The sequence below is a fragment of the Phycodurus eques genome, chromosome 17 (assembly GCF_024500275.1).
Source record: "Phycodurus eques isolate BA_2022a chromosome 17, UOR_Pequ_1.1, whole genome shotgun sequence".
Lineage (NCBI taxonomy): Eukaryota > Metazoa > Chordata > Actinopteri > Syngnathiformes > Syngnathidae > Phycodurus > Phycodurus eques.
The window spans coordinates 16,296,446-16,315,726 of NC_084541.1; the positions used below are offsets into that span (position 1 = coordinate 16,296,446).

At 42.8% G+C, this 19,281-nt stretch overlaps 1 protein-coding gene across 3 annotated transcripts in view; it reads right to left on the bottom strand.

The window, feature by feature from the left end:
* Positions 1 to 19,281, bottom strand: part of sgcd (sarcoglycan, delta (dystrophin-associated glycoprotein)) — a 124,724-nt gene that overhangs the window by 92,237 nt on the left and 13,206 nt on the right. Inside the window, exon 1 of one of the 3 annotated variants that reach the window (XM_061703086.1) lies at positions 9,576 to 9,722. The exons of 1 other annotated variant lie outside the window; for it this stretch is intronic. The gene's annotated coding sequence lies outside the window, so the exon portion shown is untranslated. Of the gene's footprint in view, positions 1 to 9,559; positions 9,723 to 19,281 lie in introns of those variants that run through there. One more of the 3 variants, XM_061703087.1, reaches the window with a different exon arrangement.

Genomic DNA, 19,281 nt, shown 5'->3' on the forward strand with positions numbered 1-19,281 from the left:
TTTCCGTTATTAATGTGATCTTCATAACAGCACAAAATAACCTTCACTGCAGCGTTTTATTTGTTGTTCTGCTGAGTTCTACTCGCGTTATTTTCCTATTCGGTCTCCATTTCCCCGCTAATATGATTTGCAGATACATAATGCATTCAATCTTAGTGGCAAATTAATTCCTAATCACCAGATTAAAGTTATGTGCCTTTCATGCTGCCGACCGGCCATGCAAATGACTTGAGAACGTCGTTCACCTGCAAATGATTCGCTGACTTGCAAGGTGCGCAACATGAGGGTCTGCAACAGGTGGGAAGGAGGGGCTCAAAGAGGCCCGCGAGCAAAAAAAGGGCCGCATCTTAATGATGGAAATCACTGAAGCGTGATATTCCAAATGAGTGATCACTGTCTTTGCCAAAATGACTTTGACTTCACCTTTCTTTTCTTGAGTGCCTGAATGCAAAGAGACGTGCCTGTTGTGCGCATGCGCGTTAGCAGGACCGTGTGGCTAATTACTTAATGAAATGAGACGCGTCTGTTGTGCGCATGCGCGTGTGGCTAATTACCGAATGGAATGAGACGTGCCTATTGTCCGCATTCGCGTGAGCGGGACCGTGTGGCTGATTACTGAATGCAATGAGACGCGCCTGTTGTGCAAATGCGCATTAGCAGGACCGTGTGGCTAATTACTGAATGTAATGAGACACGTCTACATAGAAATTGGGGTTATGAAAACATGAAAAATAATATAATAATAATAACAGGCATATACTTATGGATCAATGTTGTCACGTCTCGAGAGTTACTCGATCCCTGTGACGGAACGGCTCGGTACACATGATGGGCGGGTCTGTGGCAAAACCGCATCAAAGTACCAGCACCGAACTATTGAATATACGGAAATATTACACAACTTTACGTTATCGCACATTTAGAGAATGAGGTTATTTTAACGTCAGATGACGTCTCAGTTGCTTGAAACAAACGGACCCCGGAAACTCGTACGCAACCTAACCTTTCCACCTAAACAAAGGCGGTCCTTATTTCCCTCCAGCCAATCCAAGGTCTGCGTTGCCTATGACAACCATGCAGAGCCGATTTGATTGATACGTTAATGAGTGATGAGAATGAACAAAAATCCAAATTTGCAATGTTATACTTGTTTGTGATCGTTATTTAAAATTGCTTGAAAAATATACAAATAACGCAACACACTTCGGTTTACTTCCCTCCAACCACTCAAATTCTGCGCCGACGATGAGAAACCAATACAAACCCCAATATAACTTTGAATAACATTAATCTGTTTAAATTTAACATAGATTTGTTAGTTTTGTTCCAATGTATCTCCTTCCTTAATAATGATTTTTAACAAGATTATTTTTTTTTTATCTCACTGCTGTTCTCATTCATCTCTTTCGTGTTTTTATTTTTTTTTATTTTATTTTTTTTTTACTTTAGATTACATTGATCAAGTTGAATGCCTCAAAAGCGGGACGATTTGGAGTGCAACAAAAAAGTGAATGATAAAAAAAGTTAGCGATGATGTGACGATAACCATAGGAGCACAAATGGAACTCGTGACTTGGCTACAACGACCTGAGTACATAAAAGTTCCCTAACTCTAAAGATGTTGTCGGGTTCCACGTCTTGGCGCATTCAATAAACAACACTCCGCCCGCACGGCTTTATTAAATCTCCGGAATGAGAGGGTTAATAAGTGCGAATGTTAATTGTTGCCGTGGCGACGGCGGCCGGGCCCGTTTCATCTGCCAGCCGGAGATCCAATTGTAATTGCTCAATTAAAATTCTGTCGCCGCGCTACGTCGGCCCACATTTTATCGTAACCGCATTACAAGCGCACGAGTGTGGCACGAGGAGATTTTCAATTTAGCGCCATGCCGTTCCTCCGCTTGCTGAATTATAGCAGACAGTAGCACGTTACGGTGCAATTAGAATGTGAAATAAAGATGATTGTCTGGAACATGAGAAGGATATTTTAACTATGGGCACCACTGCTTGAAAGCTAAACGGAATAGGGGGAGCTATCAAATGGCATGCAGCTATAAAAGCATCATTGGGTTTAATGGGTCGGGGAACAAGATTCTAAGCATGGTGGAGTCCTAGGTCATGTCACAGTTAGCCATCCCACTTATGACACCGCAGGGAACGTGTTCTCAACATCTGAGGTCTCCTGTCTAAGGTTTTCTCAAACCGGGCAACACCACCAATCATGGATCCGACTTCTGACACCATGCGTCACAGAAATCTCAACTTGTTGCACATGTAAAGCAACATTAGGTTATATGAATTGGGTAAGACGAAGCTAAGAATGGCGGATTGTAAACAATGTCACGGTGAGCGATCCCACTTCTGACACCAGAGGTGTAGTCCCCCTCATCAGATTTGGTGGCCAATTCCACTACATCTCACAAGGATTTATTCCAATGGCGCCACCGGTCGCAAGGGTACTGGACAGGTCACAGATCTCACTTCTGACACCATTTGTCATGGAAGTCTCACTTTGTTGCAGATATAAATCATCATCGAGTTGAACTGGGGAAGATCATTTTCAGCATGGTGGATTGCTGTAACATGTACTGGTTAGGCATCCCACTTCTGATACCAGAGGGCTAGCGTCCTCAACACAGATTTGGTGGTCATTTCCATCTCGATGGAACGTATGGAACCATGGTCACATATCCTAAAGGTCATCTCAACTGAGCACTCCACATATCCCATTTCTGACACCATCTCTCTAAAATGTAGTGCCCTCAACACAAATTGTGTGTAATATGCCAATATTTCACTGGCATGTATGGCACTGAGATTACCAGTCCCGGGGCTCTTATCTAGGATCACTGCAGAGCCCACTTCTGACACCATTTGTCTAATGAGTGGTTCCCATCAAAATGCGGTTTCTGGCATATTCCAATCCATCTCACAGGTATCTATGGCACTGAAGTTAACAGTTTGAAGGGTCTTCTTAACTAGGCACACCATGGATCACACTTCTGACACACTTGGTGTGTACAAATTAAAGAAGGACCATCTGATTGGATAGCTATTAAGCGTTGGGATCAAATGCTAAATCCCTTCAACATTTAAATTTGGACCTAATTTGGGCCTTCTGGTCACGTCAAATCAGTGGACCTCTAATTTCAGTTTCCCCCTGAAAATCCATCAATGGCAAGCGCCGCTCCTCTCGTTAGTAGTGCAGAAAAATTTGTTCAGACAGATACGGAAAGACTGGAAGAGTCACAGAAAGGCACTGAAGAACAAAAGTGGCCACTGAGCTGAGAGCGTCATAGAATGTCATCAGCAGGATGCAACAGAGAGACTGGAAGAGTCACAGAAAGGCACAGAAGTGGACATCCTGGGAAATTTCCCATTGCTCAATTGTGAAGTTTGCAGTGCAGCTCCCTTGTTACAGAACAGCAAGTTGTGCAAAAAGTGCTGAAACATTGAATAGTTGGGCATTCAAAAGTTTTGAAAAGGTCGACCGAAGTTCACCTGTAAAGGTTATATAGCGCATTTTAGGTTCAACGAAAAATCTCACCCGAAAGCCCAATAACCCTAGAACTTTGTGAGTAGAGTAATCTTCCTCAAGCCAAATCATATGACTCGAGTCTCCCACCTCTGATGCTGAGATAAGCGTGGTGCTTGAGAAAATCCGGTATTGATGCATGCCAACGATACCGCGCTCGGCGTCCATCTTTAGTTGTCCATTACACGCTGTACAACAAATGAGAAAGGTCCGGCAGTGAGAGAGATGCAAATCTCAAAGCGAGGAGGAGGAAGCAGGACATTGTTTATACAGAGACTGGAGAGCCGAGACCTGGCGGAGCGAGGTCGATCTTTATTTACACAGCACGATTTACGGCGGCCTCGCGGGCGAGCCGTGTGGCACGGGGAGGCGCATCATTTCAAGCTCGAGTGCCCGCTGTGCCATCAAGTACTCTGACCCCCCCGCCACCTCCCCCTTTAAAGAAAGAGCACAACTGCGGAATACCAACAAAATCTCTTGACCTTTCCTGCTATGTAGACACACTGCAACCTCTACGCCAACCACCTGCAGTGCTGAAACAACATTCAGAATATGGACTTTTGGATATTTCCCATGCTAGTCAGCTGCTTGGCTTTCACCGGGGGCCTTTGAACACATCACAAGGCAAGGGCAGGCGGGCTGCGCCACTACGTGGGGCATGCTGACAGTTTGCCACTTGTAATGTAACCCAGTCAAAACTGAAACGGCAAAAGAACAGCAGGATAGGAATTTGAATGGTTTTCTGCCGACGAGCGCGCAGAATTTTAAATGCCCTGAGGGCAGCAAGATGGGATAGTGGTTAGCATGTCTGCTTCACAGTCGAGAGAAGCTAGGTCCGAACCCTGGCTCAGTTTGTATGTTCTCCAAGTGCCTGCGTGGGTTCTCTAAGAGTACTCAAGACGTCCTCCCACATTTTAAAAACATCCACGGTTGGTTCATAGAAGAAGCAAAATTGCCAATCGGTGTGAATGAAGTGTGACTTGTCATTTGTCAACGTGTGCCCTGCAACTGGCTCCAGAGAACCCGCGACCCGAAAGAGGATGAGCACCGTAGAAAATGGATCATTTTTCTCGTCTCGTTGGACTGAAGAACTCATAACCTGGAAGGCAACACACTCCAGTCCTGTAGAGGGCGGTACACGTTCCACCCAGCCATGGATGGATGGACCCGGGAGAGCACTGCCCATTTGGTCCCAATGCGAGCAGACTGTAACATTGATAAACTAAGCTATCCAGAAATAACAGTCAAAAGACTCATTTGTTCTTGATGGGTCACAGCCCCACTTTCCCCCGATGCAAGCAAACTGTGACAGTGCTAGTCCTCTTTAAAATTAAAAATTTAGTGTGATGTCATCCATCCATCCATTTCCTGAGCCGCTTCTCCTCACAAGGGTCGTGGGAGTGCTGGAGCCTATCCCAGCTATCATCGGGCAGGAGGCGGGGTACACCCGGAACTGGTTGCCAGCCAACCGCAGGGCACACATCAACAAACAACCCTTCACACCTACGGGCAATTTAGAGACATCAATTAACCTACCATGCATGTTTTTGGGATGTGGGAGGAAACCGGAGTGCCCGGAGAAAACCTCACGCAGGCACGGGGAGAACATGCAAACTGCACACAGGCGGGGCCGGGGATTGAACCCCGGTCCTCAGAACTGTGAGGCAGACGCTCTAACCAGTTGTCCACCGTGCCGCGTGTGATGTCATGTTTATACTTAATCAACCTATCAACCCCCTTCTAGCAGACCACTATTTTTTTCTTTAAAAGTCAGATGCACGGTACTATGATAAACAAGCTACAAGAACTTGACTTCGTCTTTCATACAAATATTGTGACGATATTGTAAAATATGAAAGTCATATATGGAAATGGATTTCAGAATTTTGTTTTGTTAGGAAGGACCAACAAAGGGACAATTTTGTTAAGTGTGTTTTAATAAGTTTACAGTAAATGTATTTAAAGCATGCGGGAGGAGTAAAACTGCACGCCAATTTATTTATTTTTTTTTCCAGGCGGTCTTTCTATGGCGTGTATTTTCGTCTTTCGCCAGTGGCTCTGGAACATATTCCCCGTGATTGTGTGTAGTTTTTGCATTATCTGGCTAACAGGCTTAGAGGCCTGATCTTGGTGAAGGGCAGCCAACAGACGCTTGGGAAGGTTACAGGAAAATAATAGACGGCAAGGCTCTAATAGAATCTGCACGTCCTCACGTCCGGTCGGACTTCCTCCAAATAAAAACACACAACGGCGGCGTCAAGGGCACCGGTTCGTCCCATCTCAAAGTTAATTTAAGAGTTGAGAAGAAAATGGCGGCGTTAAAATGAAAAGTGCACTAGCGTCTGCGGAGACAAATCAAGGGATGGGTGTGTAGTCCCCCCCACCCCGCAGCCCCCGCGGTTTGAGTCGGTGACGCGGCAGGGAGAGACAGATGGAGCCAGCTACCTAACATGTTATTGTCTTTGTTTTATATATTTTTCTGACAGTAAACTTCAACTGGGAGCGACAATAAACAGCTTGAAGCCTCTTTTTTTTAACACTTGTTAACTAACTTTTTGCTCGCAACTCAAGAAGAAAAAAAAAATAAATAAAGGAAAAAGAAAAAAAATAAACGGCAGAGTGACGGTTCATATCTGGAAAAGCTCATAATTTGCGACACTCATCACTCGCGGTGACACCGCATATTTGAAGCAGGGGGTAGAATTGTAAACATTGTATCAGAAAAGCACACGAAAAAAAGAGCCTTTTTTTTCTATGGCTAACGCTAGCTACCTGGCAGTAAGCAATAGTGTAAAGGAGTCTGATGTCGCCGTTAAACCGGATTAGCGGCAGCTAACATGAGTCCACATCGGCGGCAATTTCAAACTCAATTTTGTAGTAAGTTTGGTACAGCTGGACTCAACACTTTTCTATAAATAAATACATACATACACAAATAGATAGCTCTCTAAACAAATTAAATAAGACCAATAAATATATAGGAATAAAATATTTTTAATTAAAAAATAACTTCCAAAAAATACTTCATAAAATTGGGACATTCTTCGTAAAATTAAAAATATAAATCTTCCCCTAAAAAAAATACATTATATTCTTGTAAGAGTTTGACTCCCCATCCCCTTTCAAATCAAATTTTTTTTTTTTCTTTAGTAAATAAATTTTTTTATTGAAAAAGAGGTTTTGTTTCCTTGCAATATATATATATTTTTAAATTTAAAACTTTTTTTGCCAAAACTATATATTTATTTTACTGAAATAAAGCATGACTTGTCCTGAAAAAAAAACTAACTTTACTATTGTAAGATTAGCACTTTTGTCATTAAATATATATTATATATATTTATTTGTGAATTTTTTTGAAGATTTGGTTTTTGTTTATTGTTTTTTTTCCCCCCTCTCATCTAAAAAAAAGTCATTTTTTTCCCCTCAGAAGATCAAAACTTTTCTTGGGAAATAATGTCGAAAGAAATCCATGCCTTTTTTAAAAATAACCTTTTTGAAAATAAACGCTATTCTTGTAAGATTAGGACTTTTCTACTTTTTTTTTTTTTGAGAACTTGGAGACTCCTTTAAAAAAATATGACTTTATTCTCTTGGATTACAATTGCTTTTCTTGCCCATTTACTCCTCTGTAACAATAGACCAGCGACCCTAGTGATGATAAGCGATACAGAAAATGGATGGATGGACATTGTCAGATTGGTAGATTTCAAGGACAAGCTTTCCCTTGAATCCAAGAAAAAAAAAAAAAAAAAAAACCTACACTTACATTCACCTTGTGCTGCAGTTTCCAAAGTACAATCACCCCCACCACCACCACCTCCCAGGCTCTTGAGGATTACACCCCCCCCCTCCCCCCCTCCTTCCCATCTGCTGTACACCAGAGCTAAACGTGCGGCTGAGTGTGACTTGCCGGTGTTCCAATTGGCGAGAATCGATCGAACAAGTTCTTGTCGGGAGACGTCTCGCCCGCATGCCGGTGACATAGATCGGACTGGGGGGGAAAAAAACCCGTCAAACTGTTAGTGCGAAACAGCCGGGAAGAGCCGCATCTAATCGATTTGCGCATGGACGCTGTACAAATGCTCTCATCTGTTCATTTTCCATGCGGCCCAAGAAGAGCCTCATCATAATTTTTGACATTTTACGAACTGCAGCTCTTTTCAAAACAAATTGCTGTATCCTGTCTAACATGACTTGACAAATACAACAACATAATTAAATAAGACGAGTTGGTGGAAGGATTCCAGTTGAAGAACATTCAACGTCCACAGCAGTGAAAAGACAAAATGGAGGATGTCGTGCGTTCTCGCTCCAGTGTTGCAACTCAGCGGCTCCAACTCCCGGCAGGACGAGTGAATGACAAATGCAGAACCGGAGCAGAGGTGACAGGGTTAGTCACTAGCAGTCACTAGCCACTACTCTTGGCTGACGCAGTGCGAGCGACTCGTTGTCAATGTCGCCGCAAAAAGGTTCCTTCACGGGTCGTTATGCAGCGTCAGGTTTGCTTACTGGAGCTCCGGATGTCCGATAGCAGAGGAAAATGAAATGAACGGAAATGCCATTAATCCGTTCGTCTCACTTAAATCAATGAATAACACAACGCAGCTTCCATTATTTGGTAAAAACATTTTTGACGTTTTACAGCGGGAGCTAAATAAATGTCAGCGCTAATTCATATGTAAAATTATATTTTCTTTTACCGGGAATTCAGTAAATGCAGTTGGGCTGAGTTACGTCCCGCTACGCTTGGCTGATAAGACTTATCTCGCTTAGCCGGCCGCCTTATGAATGCTAAATAAGTAGCCTCTGTTTTTTTCCCTCCATCTTCATTCAAAGTCTTCACCAGCAAAGTGGTGATGAGCACTTTTTACCCTTTTTTTTTAAATGTTGTTCTAATCTGCCTTGATGCCGAATTAATTAACATGACTTGAACTTGTTGGGTGGATTCTTTCAGCGCAAAAGGTTGGAAGTGGGAGGAAATTAATAAAACATAACTGACGTACTCAGTCTAACTATGTGGATTGTGGCATATGGAGAGACCAAAAATGCCCACTTGTAGCCCACTGAGGACCACCACCCATTCACCACCCACTGGTTTTGTTATACCGGGGTCAAGGATAGGGTTTCCACTGAGGAGGCCAAATTACCTTCAAAAGATTTTTCATGGCACAGTCAACTGGGACCAACGGTTACAAGAAATCTAGTCCCTATAACATTAGCGCTATTGTTGCATTTTTATTCATCCAATTTTCAGCTTGTACTGCAGATAATTTGAATAACAATCCCAATTGTGACAGTCCAGACCTCCACCAAGGTCGAAGCCCTGAGCGAACACTCTACAACGAAAAGCAATAGGAACGTACCATTTCTACTGCGGGGCCGGGGTAACCGTTCCATTACGATTCAAACGATAAAATCTACAGACAAATTTGCACCAAATTAGTGTTCATTTGGGTTTGTTCATCCCTACGTTTGTTAGTTAGCAGGCTATTTAGCAGTCCAGTTAATCACACAAATAGCCAAAGAAAAATCCAAAGAGAAGTTAGTTCATCGTATGATGAAGTAGGACGTTAGAACGCATCATTTGGATTTGTCTGTTGGTGAGCAAGCTACTTCCTGGTTAGCGCCTAGCAGCTAATGCTAGCGCTCAATCCCCACGTCTTCAGACAACACCGCCTGGTGTTATTAAGAGAGTTCTTGGCCAGCATCAGCAAGGAAACATTTGCATTTGAACCCATGTCTTCTTTTAACACGACCTTTGCCCACCGCTTACGAAATATGGTCAAGCTAGAAAGACGAATAAATCCCAGCACAGCCTTCTGATTTGTTTGTCAGTGTGTTTGGTAATTAGCAAGCTACTTTCTGGTTAGCGCCTGGCGGTTAACATTGGCAGTATCTTCTGGAGTAATAAAACTGTACATTTTGTAGTAAACATGACACGACTTTGAAGTAAACATATTTCAATTATTAATTAGTGTTTTCCGTTTTTCATATTGACTCGGCATAAGAAAACAGAAGTACTTGGTTGGAAGGAAACCTGTAATCTCCACTCCGCGTCTATCCGTCAACACCGTCTGAAGGAAGTCTCGCCCGCCGCAAACTCGAGCAACGCCGCCGCTGTCGCTCACACTGACGAGCTGCCTGCGTCTCTCGGAGCTCGTCCGATTGAAGCCGAAGTAACGAGATGCTGTCTTGTCGCACGGGAGTTTTAAAAGGCTCGGCGGCCTGACACGACTCAAGTATCAAGGTGTCACCAACATGCTTTTTTTTTTTTTTTCCAAAATATTATTGGAAGGAGTGTTGGGGAGTAGCTATTTACATGTAACTTGATTCCAAAATTCAATTACAAAATTTCAGTAATTATAATCCATTATATTACTGGATGAAAATGTGTAATTACATTACAGTTGCTTTTGGAAATTTCCATGATTACAATTTCAGCTACATTTGGAAAAACAGCCGCAAAAGTGCAGATATATTTTTTAAATATCACTCTCTCCTAAAGATGACGCTTGTGAATTGCTCTCTCCGGTTATGCGTCATTCTGCTGAAGACTCAAACATTAATTTTTTTTCAAAATATGACTTCTAAGTATTACCTTGATGCGCCACCTTGTGGTGCAATCTATTAGTTTGTCTGAGATTTTGTTTAAAAAAAAAAAAAAGGCAGTCGTGTACTAATTACACGGAATAATTTTTCAAAATCGGCCTAAATCCCCCCCCCCCCCAGGCTCGCGGCCATGTTGCTCTTTTGAGGATTTGTCAGCGTATGTCATCAGTCGAGCAGAAACGAGGCCAGAAAGGAGCGCGCCACATATTCAAGGGGAAAAGAAGAAGAAAAAAGAAAAAAAAAAAAAAAAAAAAAAAAAAACCTCCACCTTTTTTTTTTCCTTCCCTGGCTAAATAAATGATTAAACACGAGCCGGATGTACAGTGTGATCTAAACTGAGAAGCGAGGGGGCTTGTAAAAAAAAAAAAAAATAAATAAATAAAAAATTTTTAAAAAAAAGAGACTCAGTATTCAACGCGGGCTACGGCAATAAAAGCATATGATAATAGAAGCCGTGCAAATAAATGAGCCGCTCGCGATAGCGGCCGGCATTCCGATGACTGATATCGACCGGGCGGCCGGCAGGTGCATGTCGGGAAGCGGCGCAGGAGGCCCTCCGGGGGGAAACTAATTACCGCTGAAGGTGCGACTTTCCTCGCCTGCATCCGGGACCGTATTTTTTACAACGCCGTTAAATCATCCGGCGCTGGCTCGCCGCCCGTGATGGAGGGGAAGCTCTTTGCTGCAGATTTAAAGCTCGGGATGCTGCCGAGATGTATATTCACTTTATGGTCATTAGCCCCAAGCCCTGGGAAAAGGCTGCCTTTAGCTTTCCCGCTTTTTGGCAAGGGCCCCAGATTGCACTATAAGAGTTACTCTCTTAGTAGCGCCCCCTGGAAAGCAGCCCCTGACACAAGTTCGACCGATTGACAATATTTGGTAGACATCTGTCATAACAGGCTGCACGGAAAAGTCTCAAGGGCCCATGCCCCAAATCTTCGCCATCTCGGTTTGAAGCTGCCATTCTGGACACATTCCCAAGCCGTCAGGTATCATGAAGGGAATTTGAAATTGAACATTAATTGAAGAGTTTTTAACTGACTTCTGATTTCAAAACGAGTTATCCATCAATTTGTTGTGTATATGTCATAATATGAAGCCATCACGCGTTTATATGGGTTCACCGTCATAACGGCCCTCCGAGGGAAACCGTAACTACGATGTGGCCCTCGACACACCTGATTTAGGGAATTCACCCAACTGAGCCACGATTGGAAGCGGATATCCTCTGCAGGTGGGCTACGCTACATTGTGAATTCTTTTTTTGACGAGGTCATCTATGTGGGCGTGGCACGGCATCAAAGGTTGATGATAATATCGAGGAAAATGGGATGCGAGTGCTCCTTCATCACTGCTTGCAGCTTTAATTATTATTTCTTTATTTTATTCAAGCTCCTCATCAGACACCCATGCTTGCGGCAACAATTTAACACAAATGAGCAGCAGTTGCATAATATTAAGCCGGTGCTGTCAAGTAGGAAATTAGTACAAGGAAAAGATTAATTCATGTATTTTGGTTTTTACTGATGAAAACAAAATGAAAATGAACATAAATATTTATTACAGTGGAAGGTCGAATCCAATTCAAAATTGCTTCCCAGGAAATCAATGGATTCCCCCAGAAGAAACATCTAAAAGCGGTCGCCGTCGTAAAAGCTTCATTCATTTCTTGAGGCGATATTTTAAGTCACATTTTTCGATTCCCGACTGTCACACAACACTCAGGTTTGCCCGCCTGTGACTCGGCAGCTGGGCTGGGTGAATATGCGGCATTTGCAAGTGAAAAGACACGGAAACGACAACAGGTAAGCAGAGCTGCAGCATGATTAGTATTTGCTTCCGATGAGCGGCAGATACTCGAATGTGCGAGGAATACGTTTGTGTCTGGCGATATGTCCCCTGCACGCACCACATAATTAACATTGTAATTGAGTGGCTCGGTGACGAAGTGCTGCCTCCACGAGTGAAAATACAACCCATGCTGTCCGGCCTCCTTTCTGTTACCATACTAGGGGGGATCACGTGCACTTTTCACACTCATTTATTTAGACTCATACCCCAAAAAGTACAGTGGTTATAAAAAGTCTACACACCCCGTTAAAATACCAGGCTTTTTATAGCCACTGTAGCTGTGCTCGTCACGGTAATGAAAGTTGTACTTGGCGTTGGCACACACAACATTAGATTGCTGCTAGCGCGGCTAAAGTTAGATACCGTATTGAAATTACTGGCTGGAACAGGTGAAAAGGAAACAGCCCACTTTGTGAAACATCTCACTGTCAAATGTTCCTTAGATACTTCAATGCACATTTTTGCGTTTTTCTTTTTTTTTGGGGGGTTGTTTTTTTTTTTGGTTTCTTGCTCAGCCATCGTTTGATAATTGGAAGACAGTGGCCCGAGGAGCCGCCTGGAGACAGAAAGCATATTTTGCCAAGGCTGGACAGCTGAGACAAAAAAAAAAAAAAAAAAGACAGATTGTTCCGGTAGAACACAACTGTTGGCAACCCAAGGCTCGTGGGCACATTTGCGCATTGGATCCAACCTTGCAGTTCAGAAGACAAATAAAACTTTCAGCACTAGAGAATTGAAAACTAATTAAGAGAGTTCAAATCAGCTCACAGGTGAGGTAAAACAATTTCATATTTCAGGAGTCGAGAACACAACAGCCCAAAACTGACTCAGTAGCTCCCACTGGAAATTTAGAAAATAAATTGCCCCCCGGACACCAGTTGCAACAATCCACACGGAATTGGGTGGACATGTCTATCACGACAAGATGCAAGAAAAAGCCTCAACGACCCATGCGTGAAAATGAACAGGAAGTCGGCCATTTTGGTTCGAAGCAGCCTTTTTGGGAGAAGCGCTCCATCATAAGGGCTTGCACCCTGGTGGGAATGTATGTATTTTAGGGGGCTTGAACTCGACCCCCCTCACAACTCAATAGTGCCTCTTGGCAAGTTAGGGGGGGGGGGGGGGGGGGAAATAATAATTTACCAATTGACAGACAATTGGGTGTAGGCCTATCATAATGGCCAGGATGCACAAGTTTGCAAAAATTAGTGGGCTTTCAGCCAAGTTCACACCCCTAAAGAGAACATTTAGATATTTGGCTCGATCCGCCCAGCATCCGTCTTTGAGTTCTTCGGATTTATACATTCAGCAAATATCGACAGGCCAGTTCATGTCGGCAAAGAATACAAATGGAAAGCAAATCCTTGGCTGTCCAAACAACGCTTGACAAGCCAAACAGATGTTAAGTTAGGCGGTTTGGATAAACAACAACAAGCGCCTTGATAATCTCGCAAAAAAAAAAGTAGGATTTTGTCTTTTTTTCCTTTTAATGCCGCTGGAGATAACAGCAAAGAATTCTCCAAAGAAGATAGGCCTTTTCCGTGCGTCTTTCTGTGTTGTATGATCTAGTCGTCTCGAATAAAAGGGAGAAAACAAACACCTTTAGTTGTACAAATCCCGACTTTCATTCGTCCTCTTTGTGGAGGCGATTAATCAGCCGCAGTCTGTCTTTTTCTTCCCACTCCGCACGTCGCAAATGACCTAAAAAAATAAATAAAAGTCCCCCCCAAGCGCGCCTTGTATCGGTGGATTTACAGCATTTTGCGCCGCCAGTCTTCTCCCCGCCCATCAATTGTGCATTGTCAACACAGCTGGAGTGCTGCCTATTCATTCCGGATGCCGCGTTATTACGGGGGTGGGGGCGCGCGTTTACAACCTTGACAGCATCACGAGACGGGAAGTGAGCTAGCAGCCGCGGCTAACAAGCGAATGTTGTGTGTTCATAAATTATGACAAACGTGTGAACAGTTTGAACAACATATTGTAAACACGCCCGAGTTAACTTTTTGCAAGACATTAAGTGGACTGTACGGAAACTAAATGTTATGAATTTGCAAAGGCTAGCCGCTAGTTTGATTGTTGGCATTGAGGTTTGACGTGCAATTAGCTAGGCTAGGCTCAAGTCAAAATTACATCTATGTAGTCTTTGCAAAACTGCTGTAGTGAACAATAATTCTTACTTTTACTAACTAAGAGAATATGATACACTTCTTCGAAATTTTCATCGACCTAATTTTCTTCAGAGAAATCGCCTGTTGTAGGTCTTAACATGCGCAAAACTCGCCACATTTTTGTGTCGGAAAATACATGAATTAGGTATTTTAGGGGGGAAAAAAGAAAAGAAAAAAATAATAATCAGCCCCCAACACCAGTTTTATCACGCAACACAAAACCCAACAGGAAGGCGGCCATTTTAATTTGGAGCTACCACGTTGCCGTCGAATTCCAGGGCTCGTATTTCATCGAACTCCTTCAAATCGTCCCAACCAATTAGAAATCATCCTTGACAGATGGCTGACACTAAATTGCCAAGCATTTTTTAATCTCAATCCAATATGTGGCGTCAAAGTTTGATTTCGAGGGCTTCGGCTCGTTACATTGTTCATGTCCCAAAGTGTGAGTTTTACTCACAAAATGTACAAAACAGCTTAAACGTGAACATTTCTTCTATTGAACAAAATTGTAACTAAAGAAAATAATTACAGTGGTAGCTTGACTTACGAGTGCCCCGACTCCAGAATTTTTCAAGTTACGATTACAGTCAATTAACTCTGTGTTGTCAGTCAAAATTCGTGTTACAAGTGAGCTTTAGACAAGGCGCCGATCAAGTGAAGTGGAAAGAAAAAATAAATAAATCAAAAATTAAAATGGAGAACCACAGTCGCTGATACACTTTCAGCTGTTTATTGACCGGGACAAATACTTGAAAGCACCGAACATTCACAATGACAACACTCGCAAGGATCTGCTGTTAACCACAACTCCTGCCCAAACGCTCACACACGGGCTAACCAGCCAAGGTCCTTAAGTCACGCACTGGACCACGCCCCTGAAAGGCACACATACAACAATACAGTTGTTGTGACTTTGGTTACAATGTTAATTACACTTGATAAATTGTTAATTTTTTTTTTTTTTACATTTTGAAAATGACTGGAAATTATTTGGAACATCATCAGTAGTCCTAGCGGATTCAAATCATTTCTAAAGAATGACATTGAAATATACAGTACATGAGAAAGGTTATGACGCATTTTGGATCTGGATTGTTTTTGTGAAAATGTGAAGTTTGAATTTCCCATGAATATAGCCCAACAAAAAGTCTTAAAGTCTGACACTTTTTCAAATATAATTTTTATTTCCCCATTTTTGCGTTATTTCCTGTCTGAAAATATCAATTTCACGTTTCTGGCTTAATTGTAACTAGTAAAATAAATAAAATACACAGCAGGCTAATTGGGCCCAAATTGGACAGTTTCACATCGAGGTGTAGTCACTTTTGTTGCCAGCCGTTCAGCCCTTATCTGTGTATCAAGGGACAGTAAATTTACACTGTGATACAAGCTGTACGTGGACTACTTCACATTATAGCAAAGTGTCATCTCTTCAGTGCTCCTATAAAAATATAAAATAAAATATTGGTGTGGAGGTGACGGGTTGGCTCTTTCCGTATGCTTGTTAGAAGCTTTTATTCTCCATCAACTCCCCTTCCTCAGACGCACTAAACTTCTTTAATTAGAGTTTAGGACTTTATTTCCCCCTCACTCATTTAATTTCAGGTAGTGGCCTCCAATCAAAATCAGGTTTTTCCCCTCCCCCCCTTTAAAACAGGGATTCTTTAGGGATTTGGTACCTGGTGGAGGTTACAGGTGCCGGCAGAGTGACTGCAGGCTGAGGCAGCAGGAAATGAAGGTTTTGGTGTTTTAATGAGCTCCGGCCGAGTGCTTCCACTCATTTTTGGAGAGGCGAGCTTGATCCACTTGGCTCGGAGGAACGGCAGATTGAACACTCGCGCATGCGGACAAATATGTCCCCGTGCTTGCATTCTGTGATTTAAAAAAATAAATAAAATAAAAAGCATTTTGTTTTTGCTACAGAGTGGTGCAATTTTGATTTCAGGCCTTGGATTTAGCTTGTCATAGGAGCCTTACGCCCAGCTTCCCCAGATTTTATTTCACCAGAAATTTTCAGTTTTCAGTTGAAAGAAAGAAAGAAAAAGAACTTTCAGAGAAGCTGCCGTAAATCCAGGCTAAATCAGAAAAGGTTTATTTCCACGCTGTCGCTGCCCAATCTTGACACTAAAAGTCAGGAAGGAGTCAAGAAAATCTTGCATTCAGATGTTTCGACTGTGTGATAATGAAGAGGAAAATTCCCTAAGCTAGCACTAATGCGTATTTGACAAGGAGCTTCTGTTTTGGCGGTGTACTTTCACACACTTAAGAATAAGAGCCTGTTACAGATGTAATATTGTTGGACGCAAGAGTCTTCATTTTTCTTCCTCTGAATGTTGCAATTAAAGTGATTAAAGATATTTTCTTCTCAGCTACTTTGTTTTTCCAGAGCAAACGGGTGGATTTAATCAATGCCGCAAAAAAAGACTTTCGGCGCTATGGCAATCGCTCATTTTAGTTTATTTTTTTGCACAATGCTTGGCCACGTCGGCCTCGTATTATTGGAAGCAGGCGCATTTTCGGATCACCTTGGCCATTTCCAGGTCTGTAGCATAACATTAGAATCATTGGGATAGTCGGCACCTGAAGCTCGTGCGTAAAGTTCCACAACTTACCATAAAACAAAATTGCCACATATTGGGCGTTAGGGCGGTGAGAGATCTGGGAAGAAGATTTCTTTTTCTTTTTTAAGTGAAAGCAAGAGAGGCTCGCTCACTCACTCGCGGCACGAGCAGCTGCCACCGCAAGACTTGCTGACATCCCCGAAAGTTGCTTCACATCTGCTTGTCAAATCTCCCGGAATATCGAGACAAATATGACGGGCTCCGAGCTGGTGCATCCGCATATTGGATAATTCAAAGAGAGAGTAGCCTTTGGTACATCACGTTTTAATAGCGAGCCTACAACCAAATCCATATATCATGACTCATCAAGTCTAAAAAAAAGAAAAAAAATGTACAGATGCCTGATTTAAAGCCCTTGACGAGCTCATTCAGGCGCGTAACCCTGTGTTAAAATGGGATATTAGCAAAACAAAAACAACAACGATGAATAGCATTTAATCTCCTCATTTGTTCTCAATTCCCTCGTCTGCATTTTCCAAACATTGATCCGAGACATTCCTCTGTCACAATTCATTCCCGTCAGGCTGCTTATTGCTTGGATTAATCGCCTCCTGCAGACTAAACGGCGCGCTCATATTCTCCGTGCGTGCTCTGCGGTTTGTCAAATTAACCGGCTGCGTTGGTGGAAGAGGTAGGCCAAAAGAGACAGAGGGAACCCTATCGATTTTTGATTATACACTAGGCCACAGGCGGCCGAACGACAACACGTTCAGCCATTTGCCGGCATCAATTGCATAGCAAACATTACAATGTATGCACAAATTACAGGCATATTGATTTAAAAAAACAAAAAACAAATGGGAGGTCCAAGATGACTGGTAAAACTGGAAAAACTCTGGTGCCAGGAGGAAATACTCAAAGCTGTAAATTATATTTGAAACAAATTGTCCAACTTTCTGTCATTTCTAACCAAAGCTGGTAACGTTTTTAAGGTCAGAAGTACCATGTGCAAGAACCGTTTTGAATTGGAATGATATTTGACACAAAACGGCTGACAAAGTGACTGTGGTTAAATGCCAAACTTTGTCAAATTTTAACCAAACCTCTATATTTCCCCGTGTCAGATGGCAAAGTGATTGGTAACTAGTAGGCTACTCAGTACAATGAGGTACTAGTAGCTAGAAATGACAACAACAAAAAACACACATACTAATGTTAGCATACTCTGGCTGTTGCTGTGCTCCGCTGCTTTTTTTCTTGATCTGGACCTTTTTAAAATTTGAGTTGAAGTAGAACCTCCAACAACTCTGGACTGAAATGATGCCGAGTCAGAATTTTACCCAAGAACTGGAACTCACACATGGAGGTCGGGATTACGCCTCGAGTGACTCGCCGCCTCGTGGTCTTTTAATTCACGCTGAACCACTGTGACTGCAGAAAATGAAAAATCAGGAGGTCATTAGTCAAATCAGCCATCCCTCGAGCAGGCGGAATATGACCATCCGTCATACAGTCAATATGACTCCTCGCACGCAGCTGCTGGTTTCTTCAATTGGGGCTCACTCGACCCCTCGGCTTGACGGGAGCCAAGGAGTCGTCTTTTGTGGAGCTCCCAGATAGATCCATTCCATTCGGTAAACACACTAAATTACGCTGCTTGGGGGAGAAAGCACGTAATACTAAACAAGTCTGCCGGCTTACATTTGACTCGCGCGTCTGCATGAGAACGATACGCCGGTGTTATTGTGCCAACGGAGATGGAAATCAAATAATGAATGAATTTTACATCCCAACTCGCTTGATTTTCTCCACAGCTCGGAGGGGGGGGGGGGGGGGGGGGGCTGGTACTAGAAGTCTACAGGACAACGGTGATATACACACAAGCCACAAACACACAAAATAACAGTCGGTAATGTAGTACGGTGGAGCGTCTCCCACAGCTGAAGTGGATGAGCTCCACACAATATGGTGTTATTAGAGGGATTTATGTGCACACACGCATAAAAGCCACAGGAGAGAAAGTGGATGTGTTTGGAAGCTGTGTGGAAGTCACTCTGTGGGTTCAAATGGGTTTTACATTGGATTTATGCGGCGTGCTTCTCGTTCTGGCGGAGGGTTCGCACTGCAGTTCATCTTAGAGTCAAGGTTTTGGGGGTGAGGTTCAGGGGTGAAGGTTAGGATTGAAAAGTTAGATTCAGATTCAAGATTGGGGTTTAGGGCTGAGAGGTTTGGTTGAAGGGTTACATTTAGGTTTTAAAATTTAAAGGATAAAAGTTCATGGATTAGGGTCTCGGGTGAAAGGGTTAGGCTGAGAGGTTAGAATAAATGTAGGTTGTTGCGTGTTAGATTTGCGTACAAGGGATATAGATTAGGGTTCAAGGTTAAATTTAAGAACGAGGGTTTAGGGGGTAGGGTCGACTGCTTTGTGTTATTAGAGTGATTGGAAAATGTTCTGAATTTCTGTTTCCGTGCCAGTCTGGTATTCCGCTGAATAATCTTGCTGTAGCTCTATTTACCAAATAGAATAATTTGGGTCTTTTCAGACAAC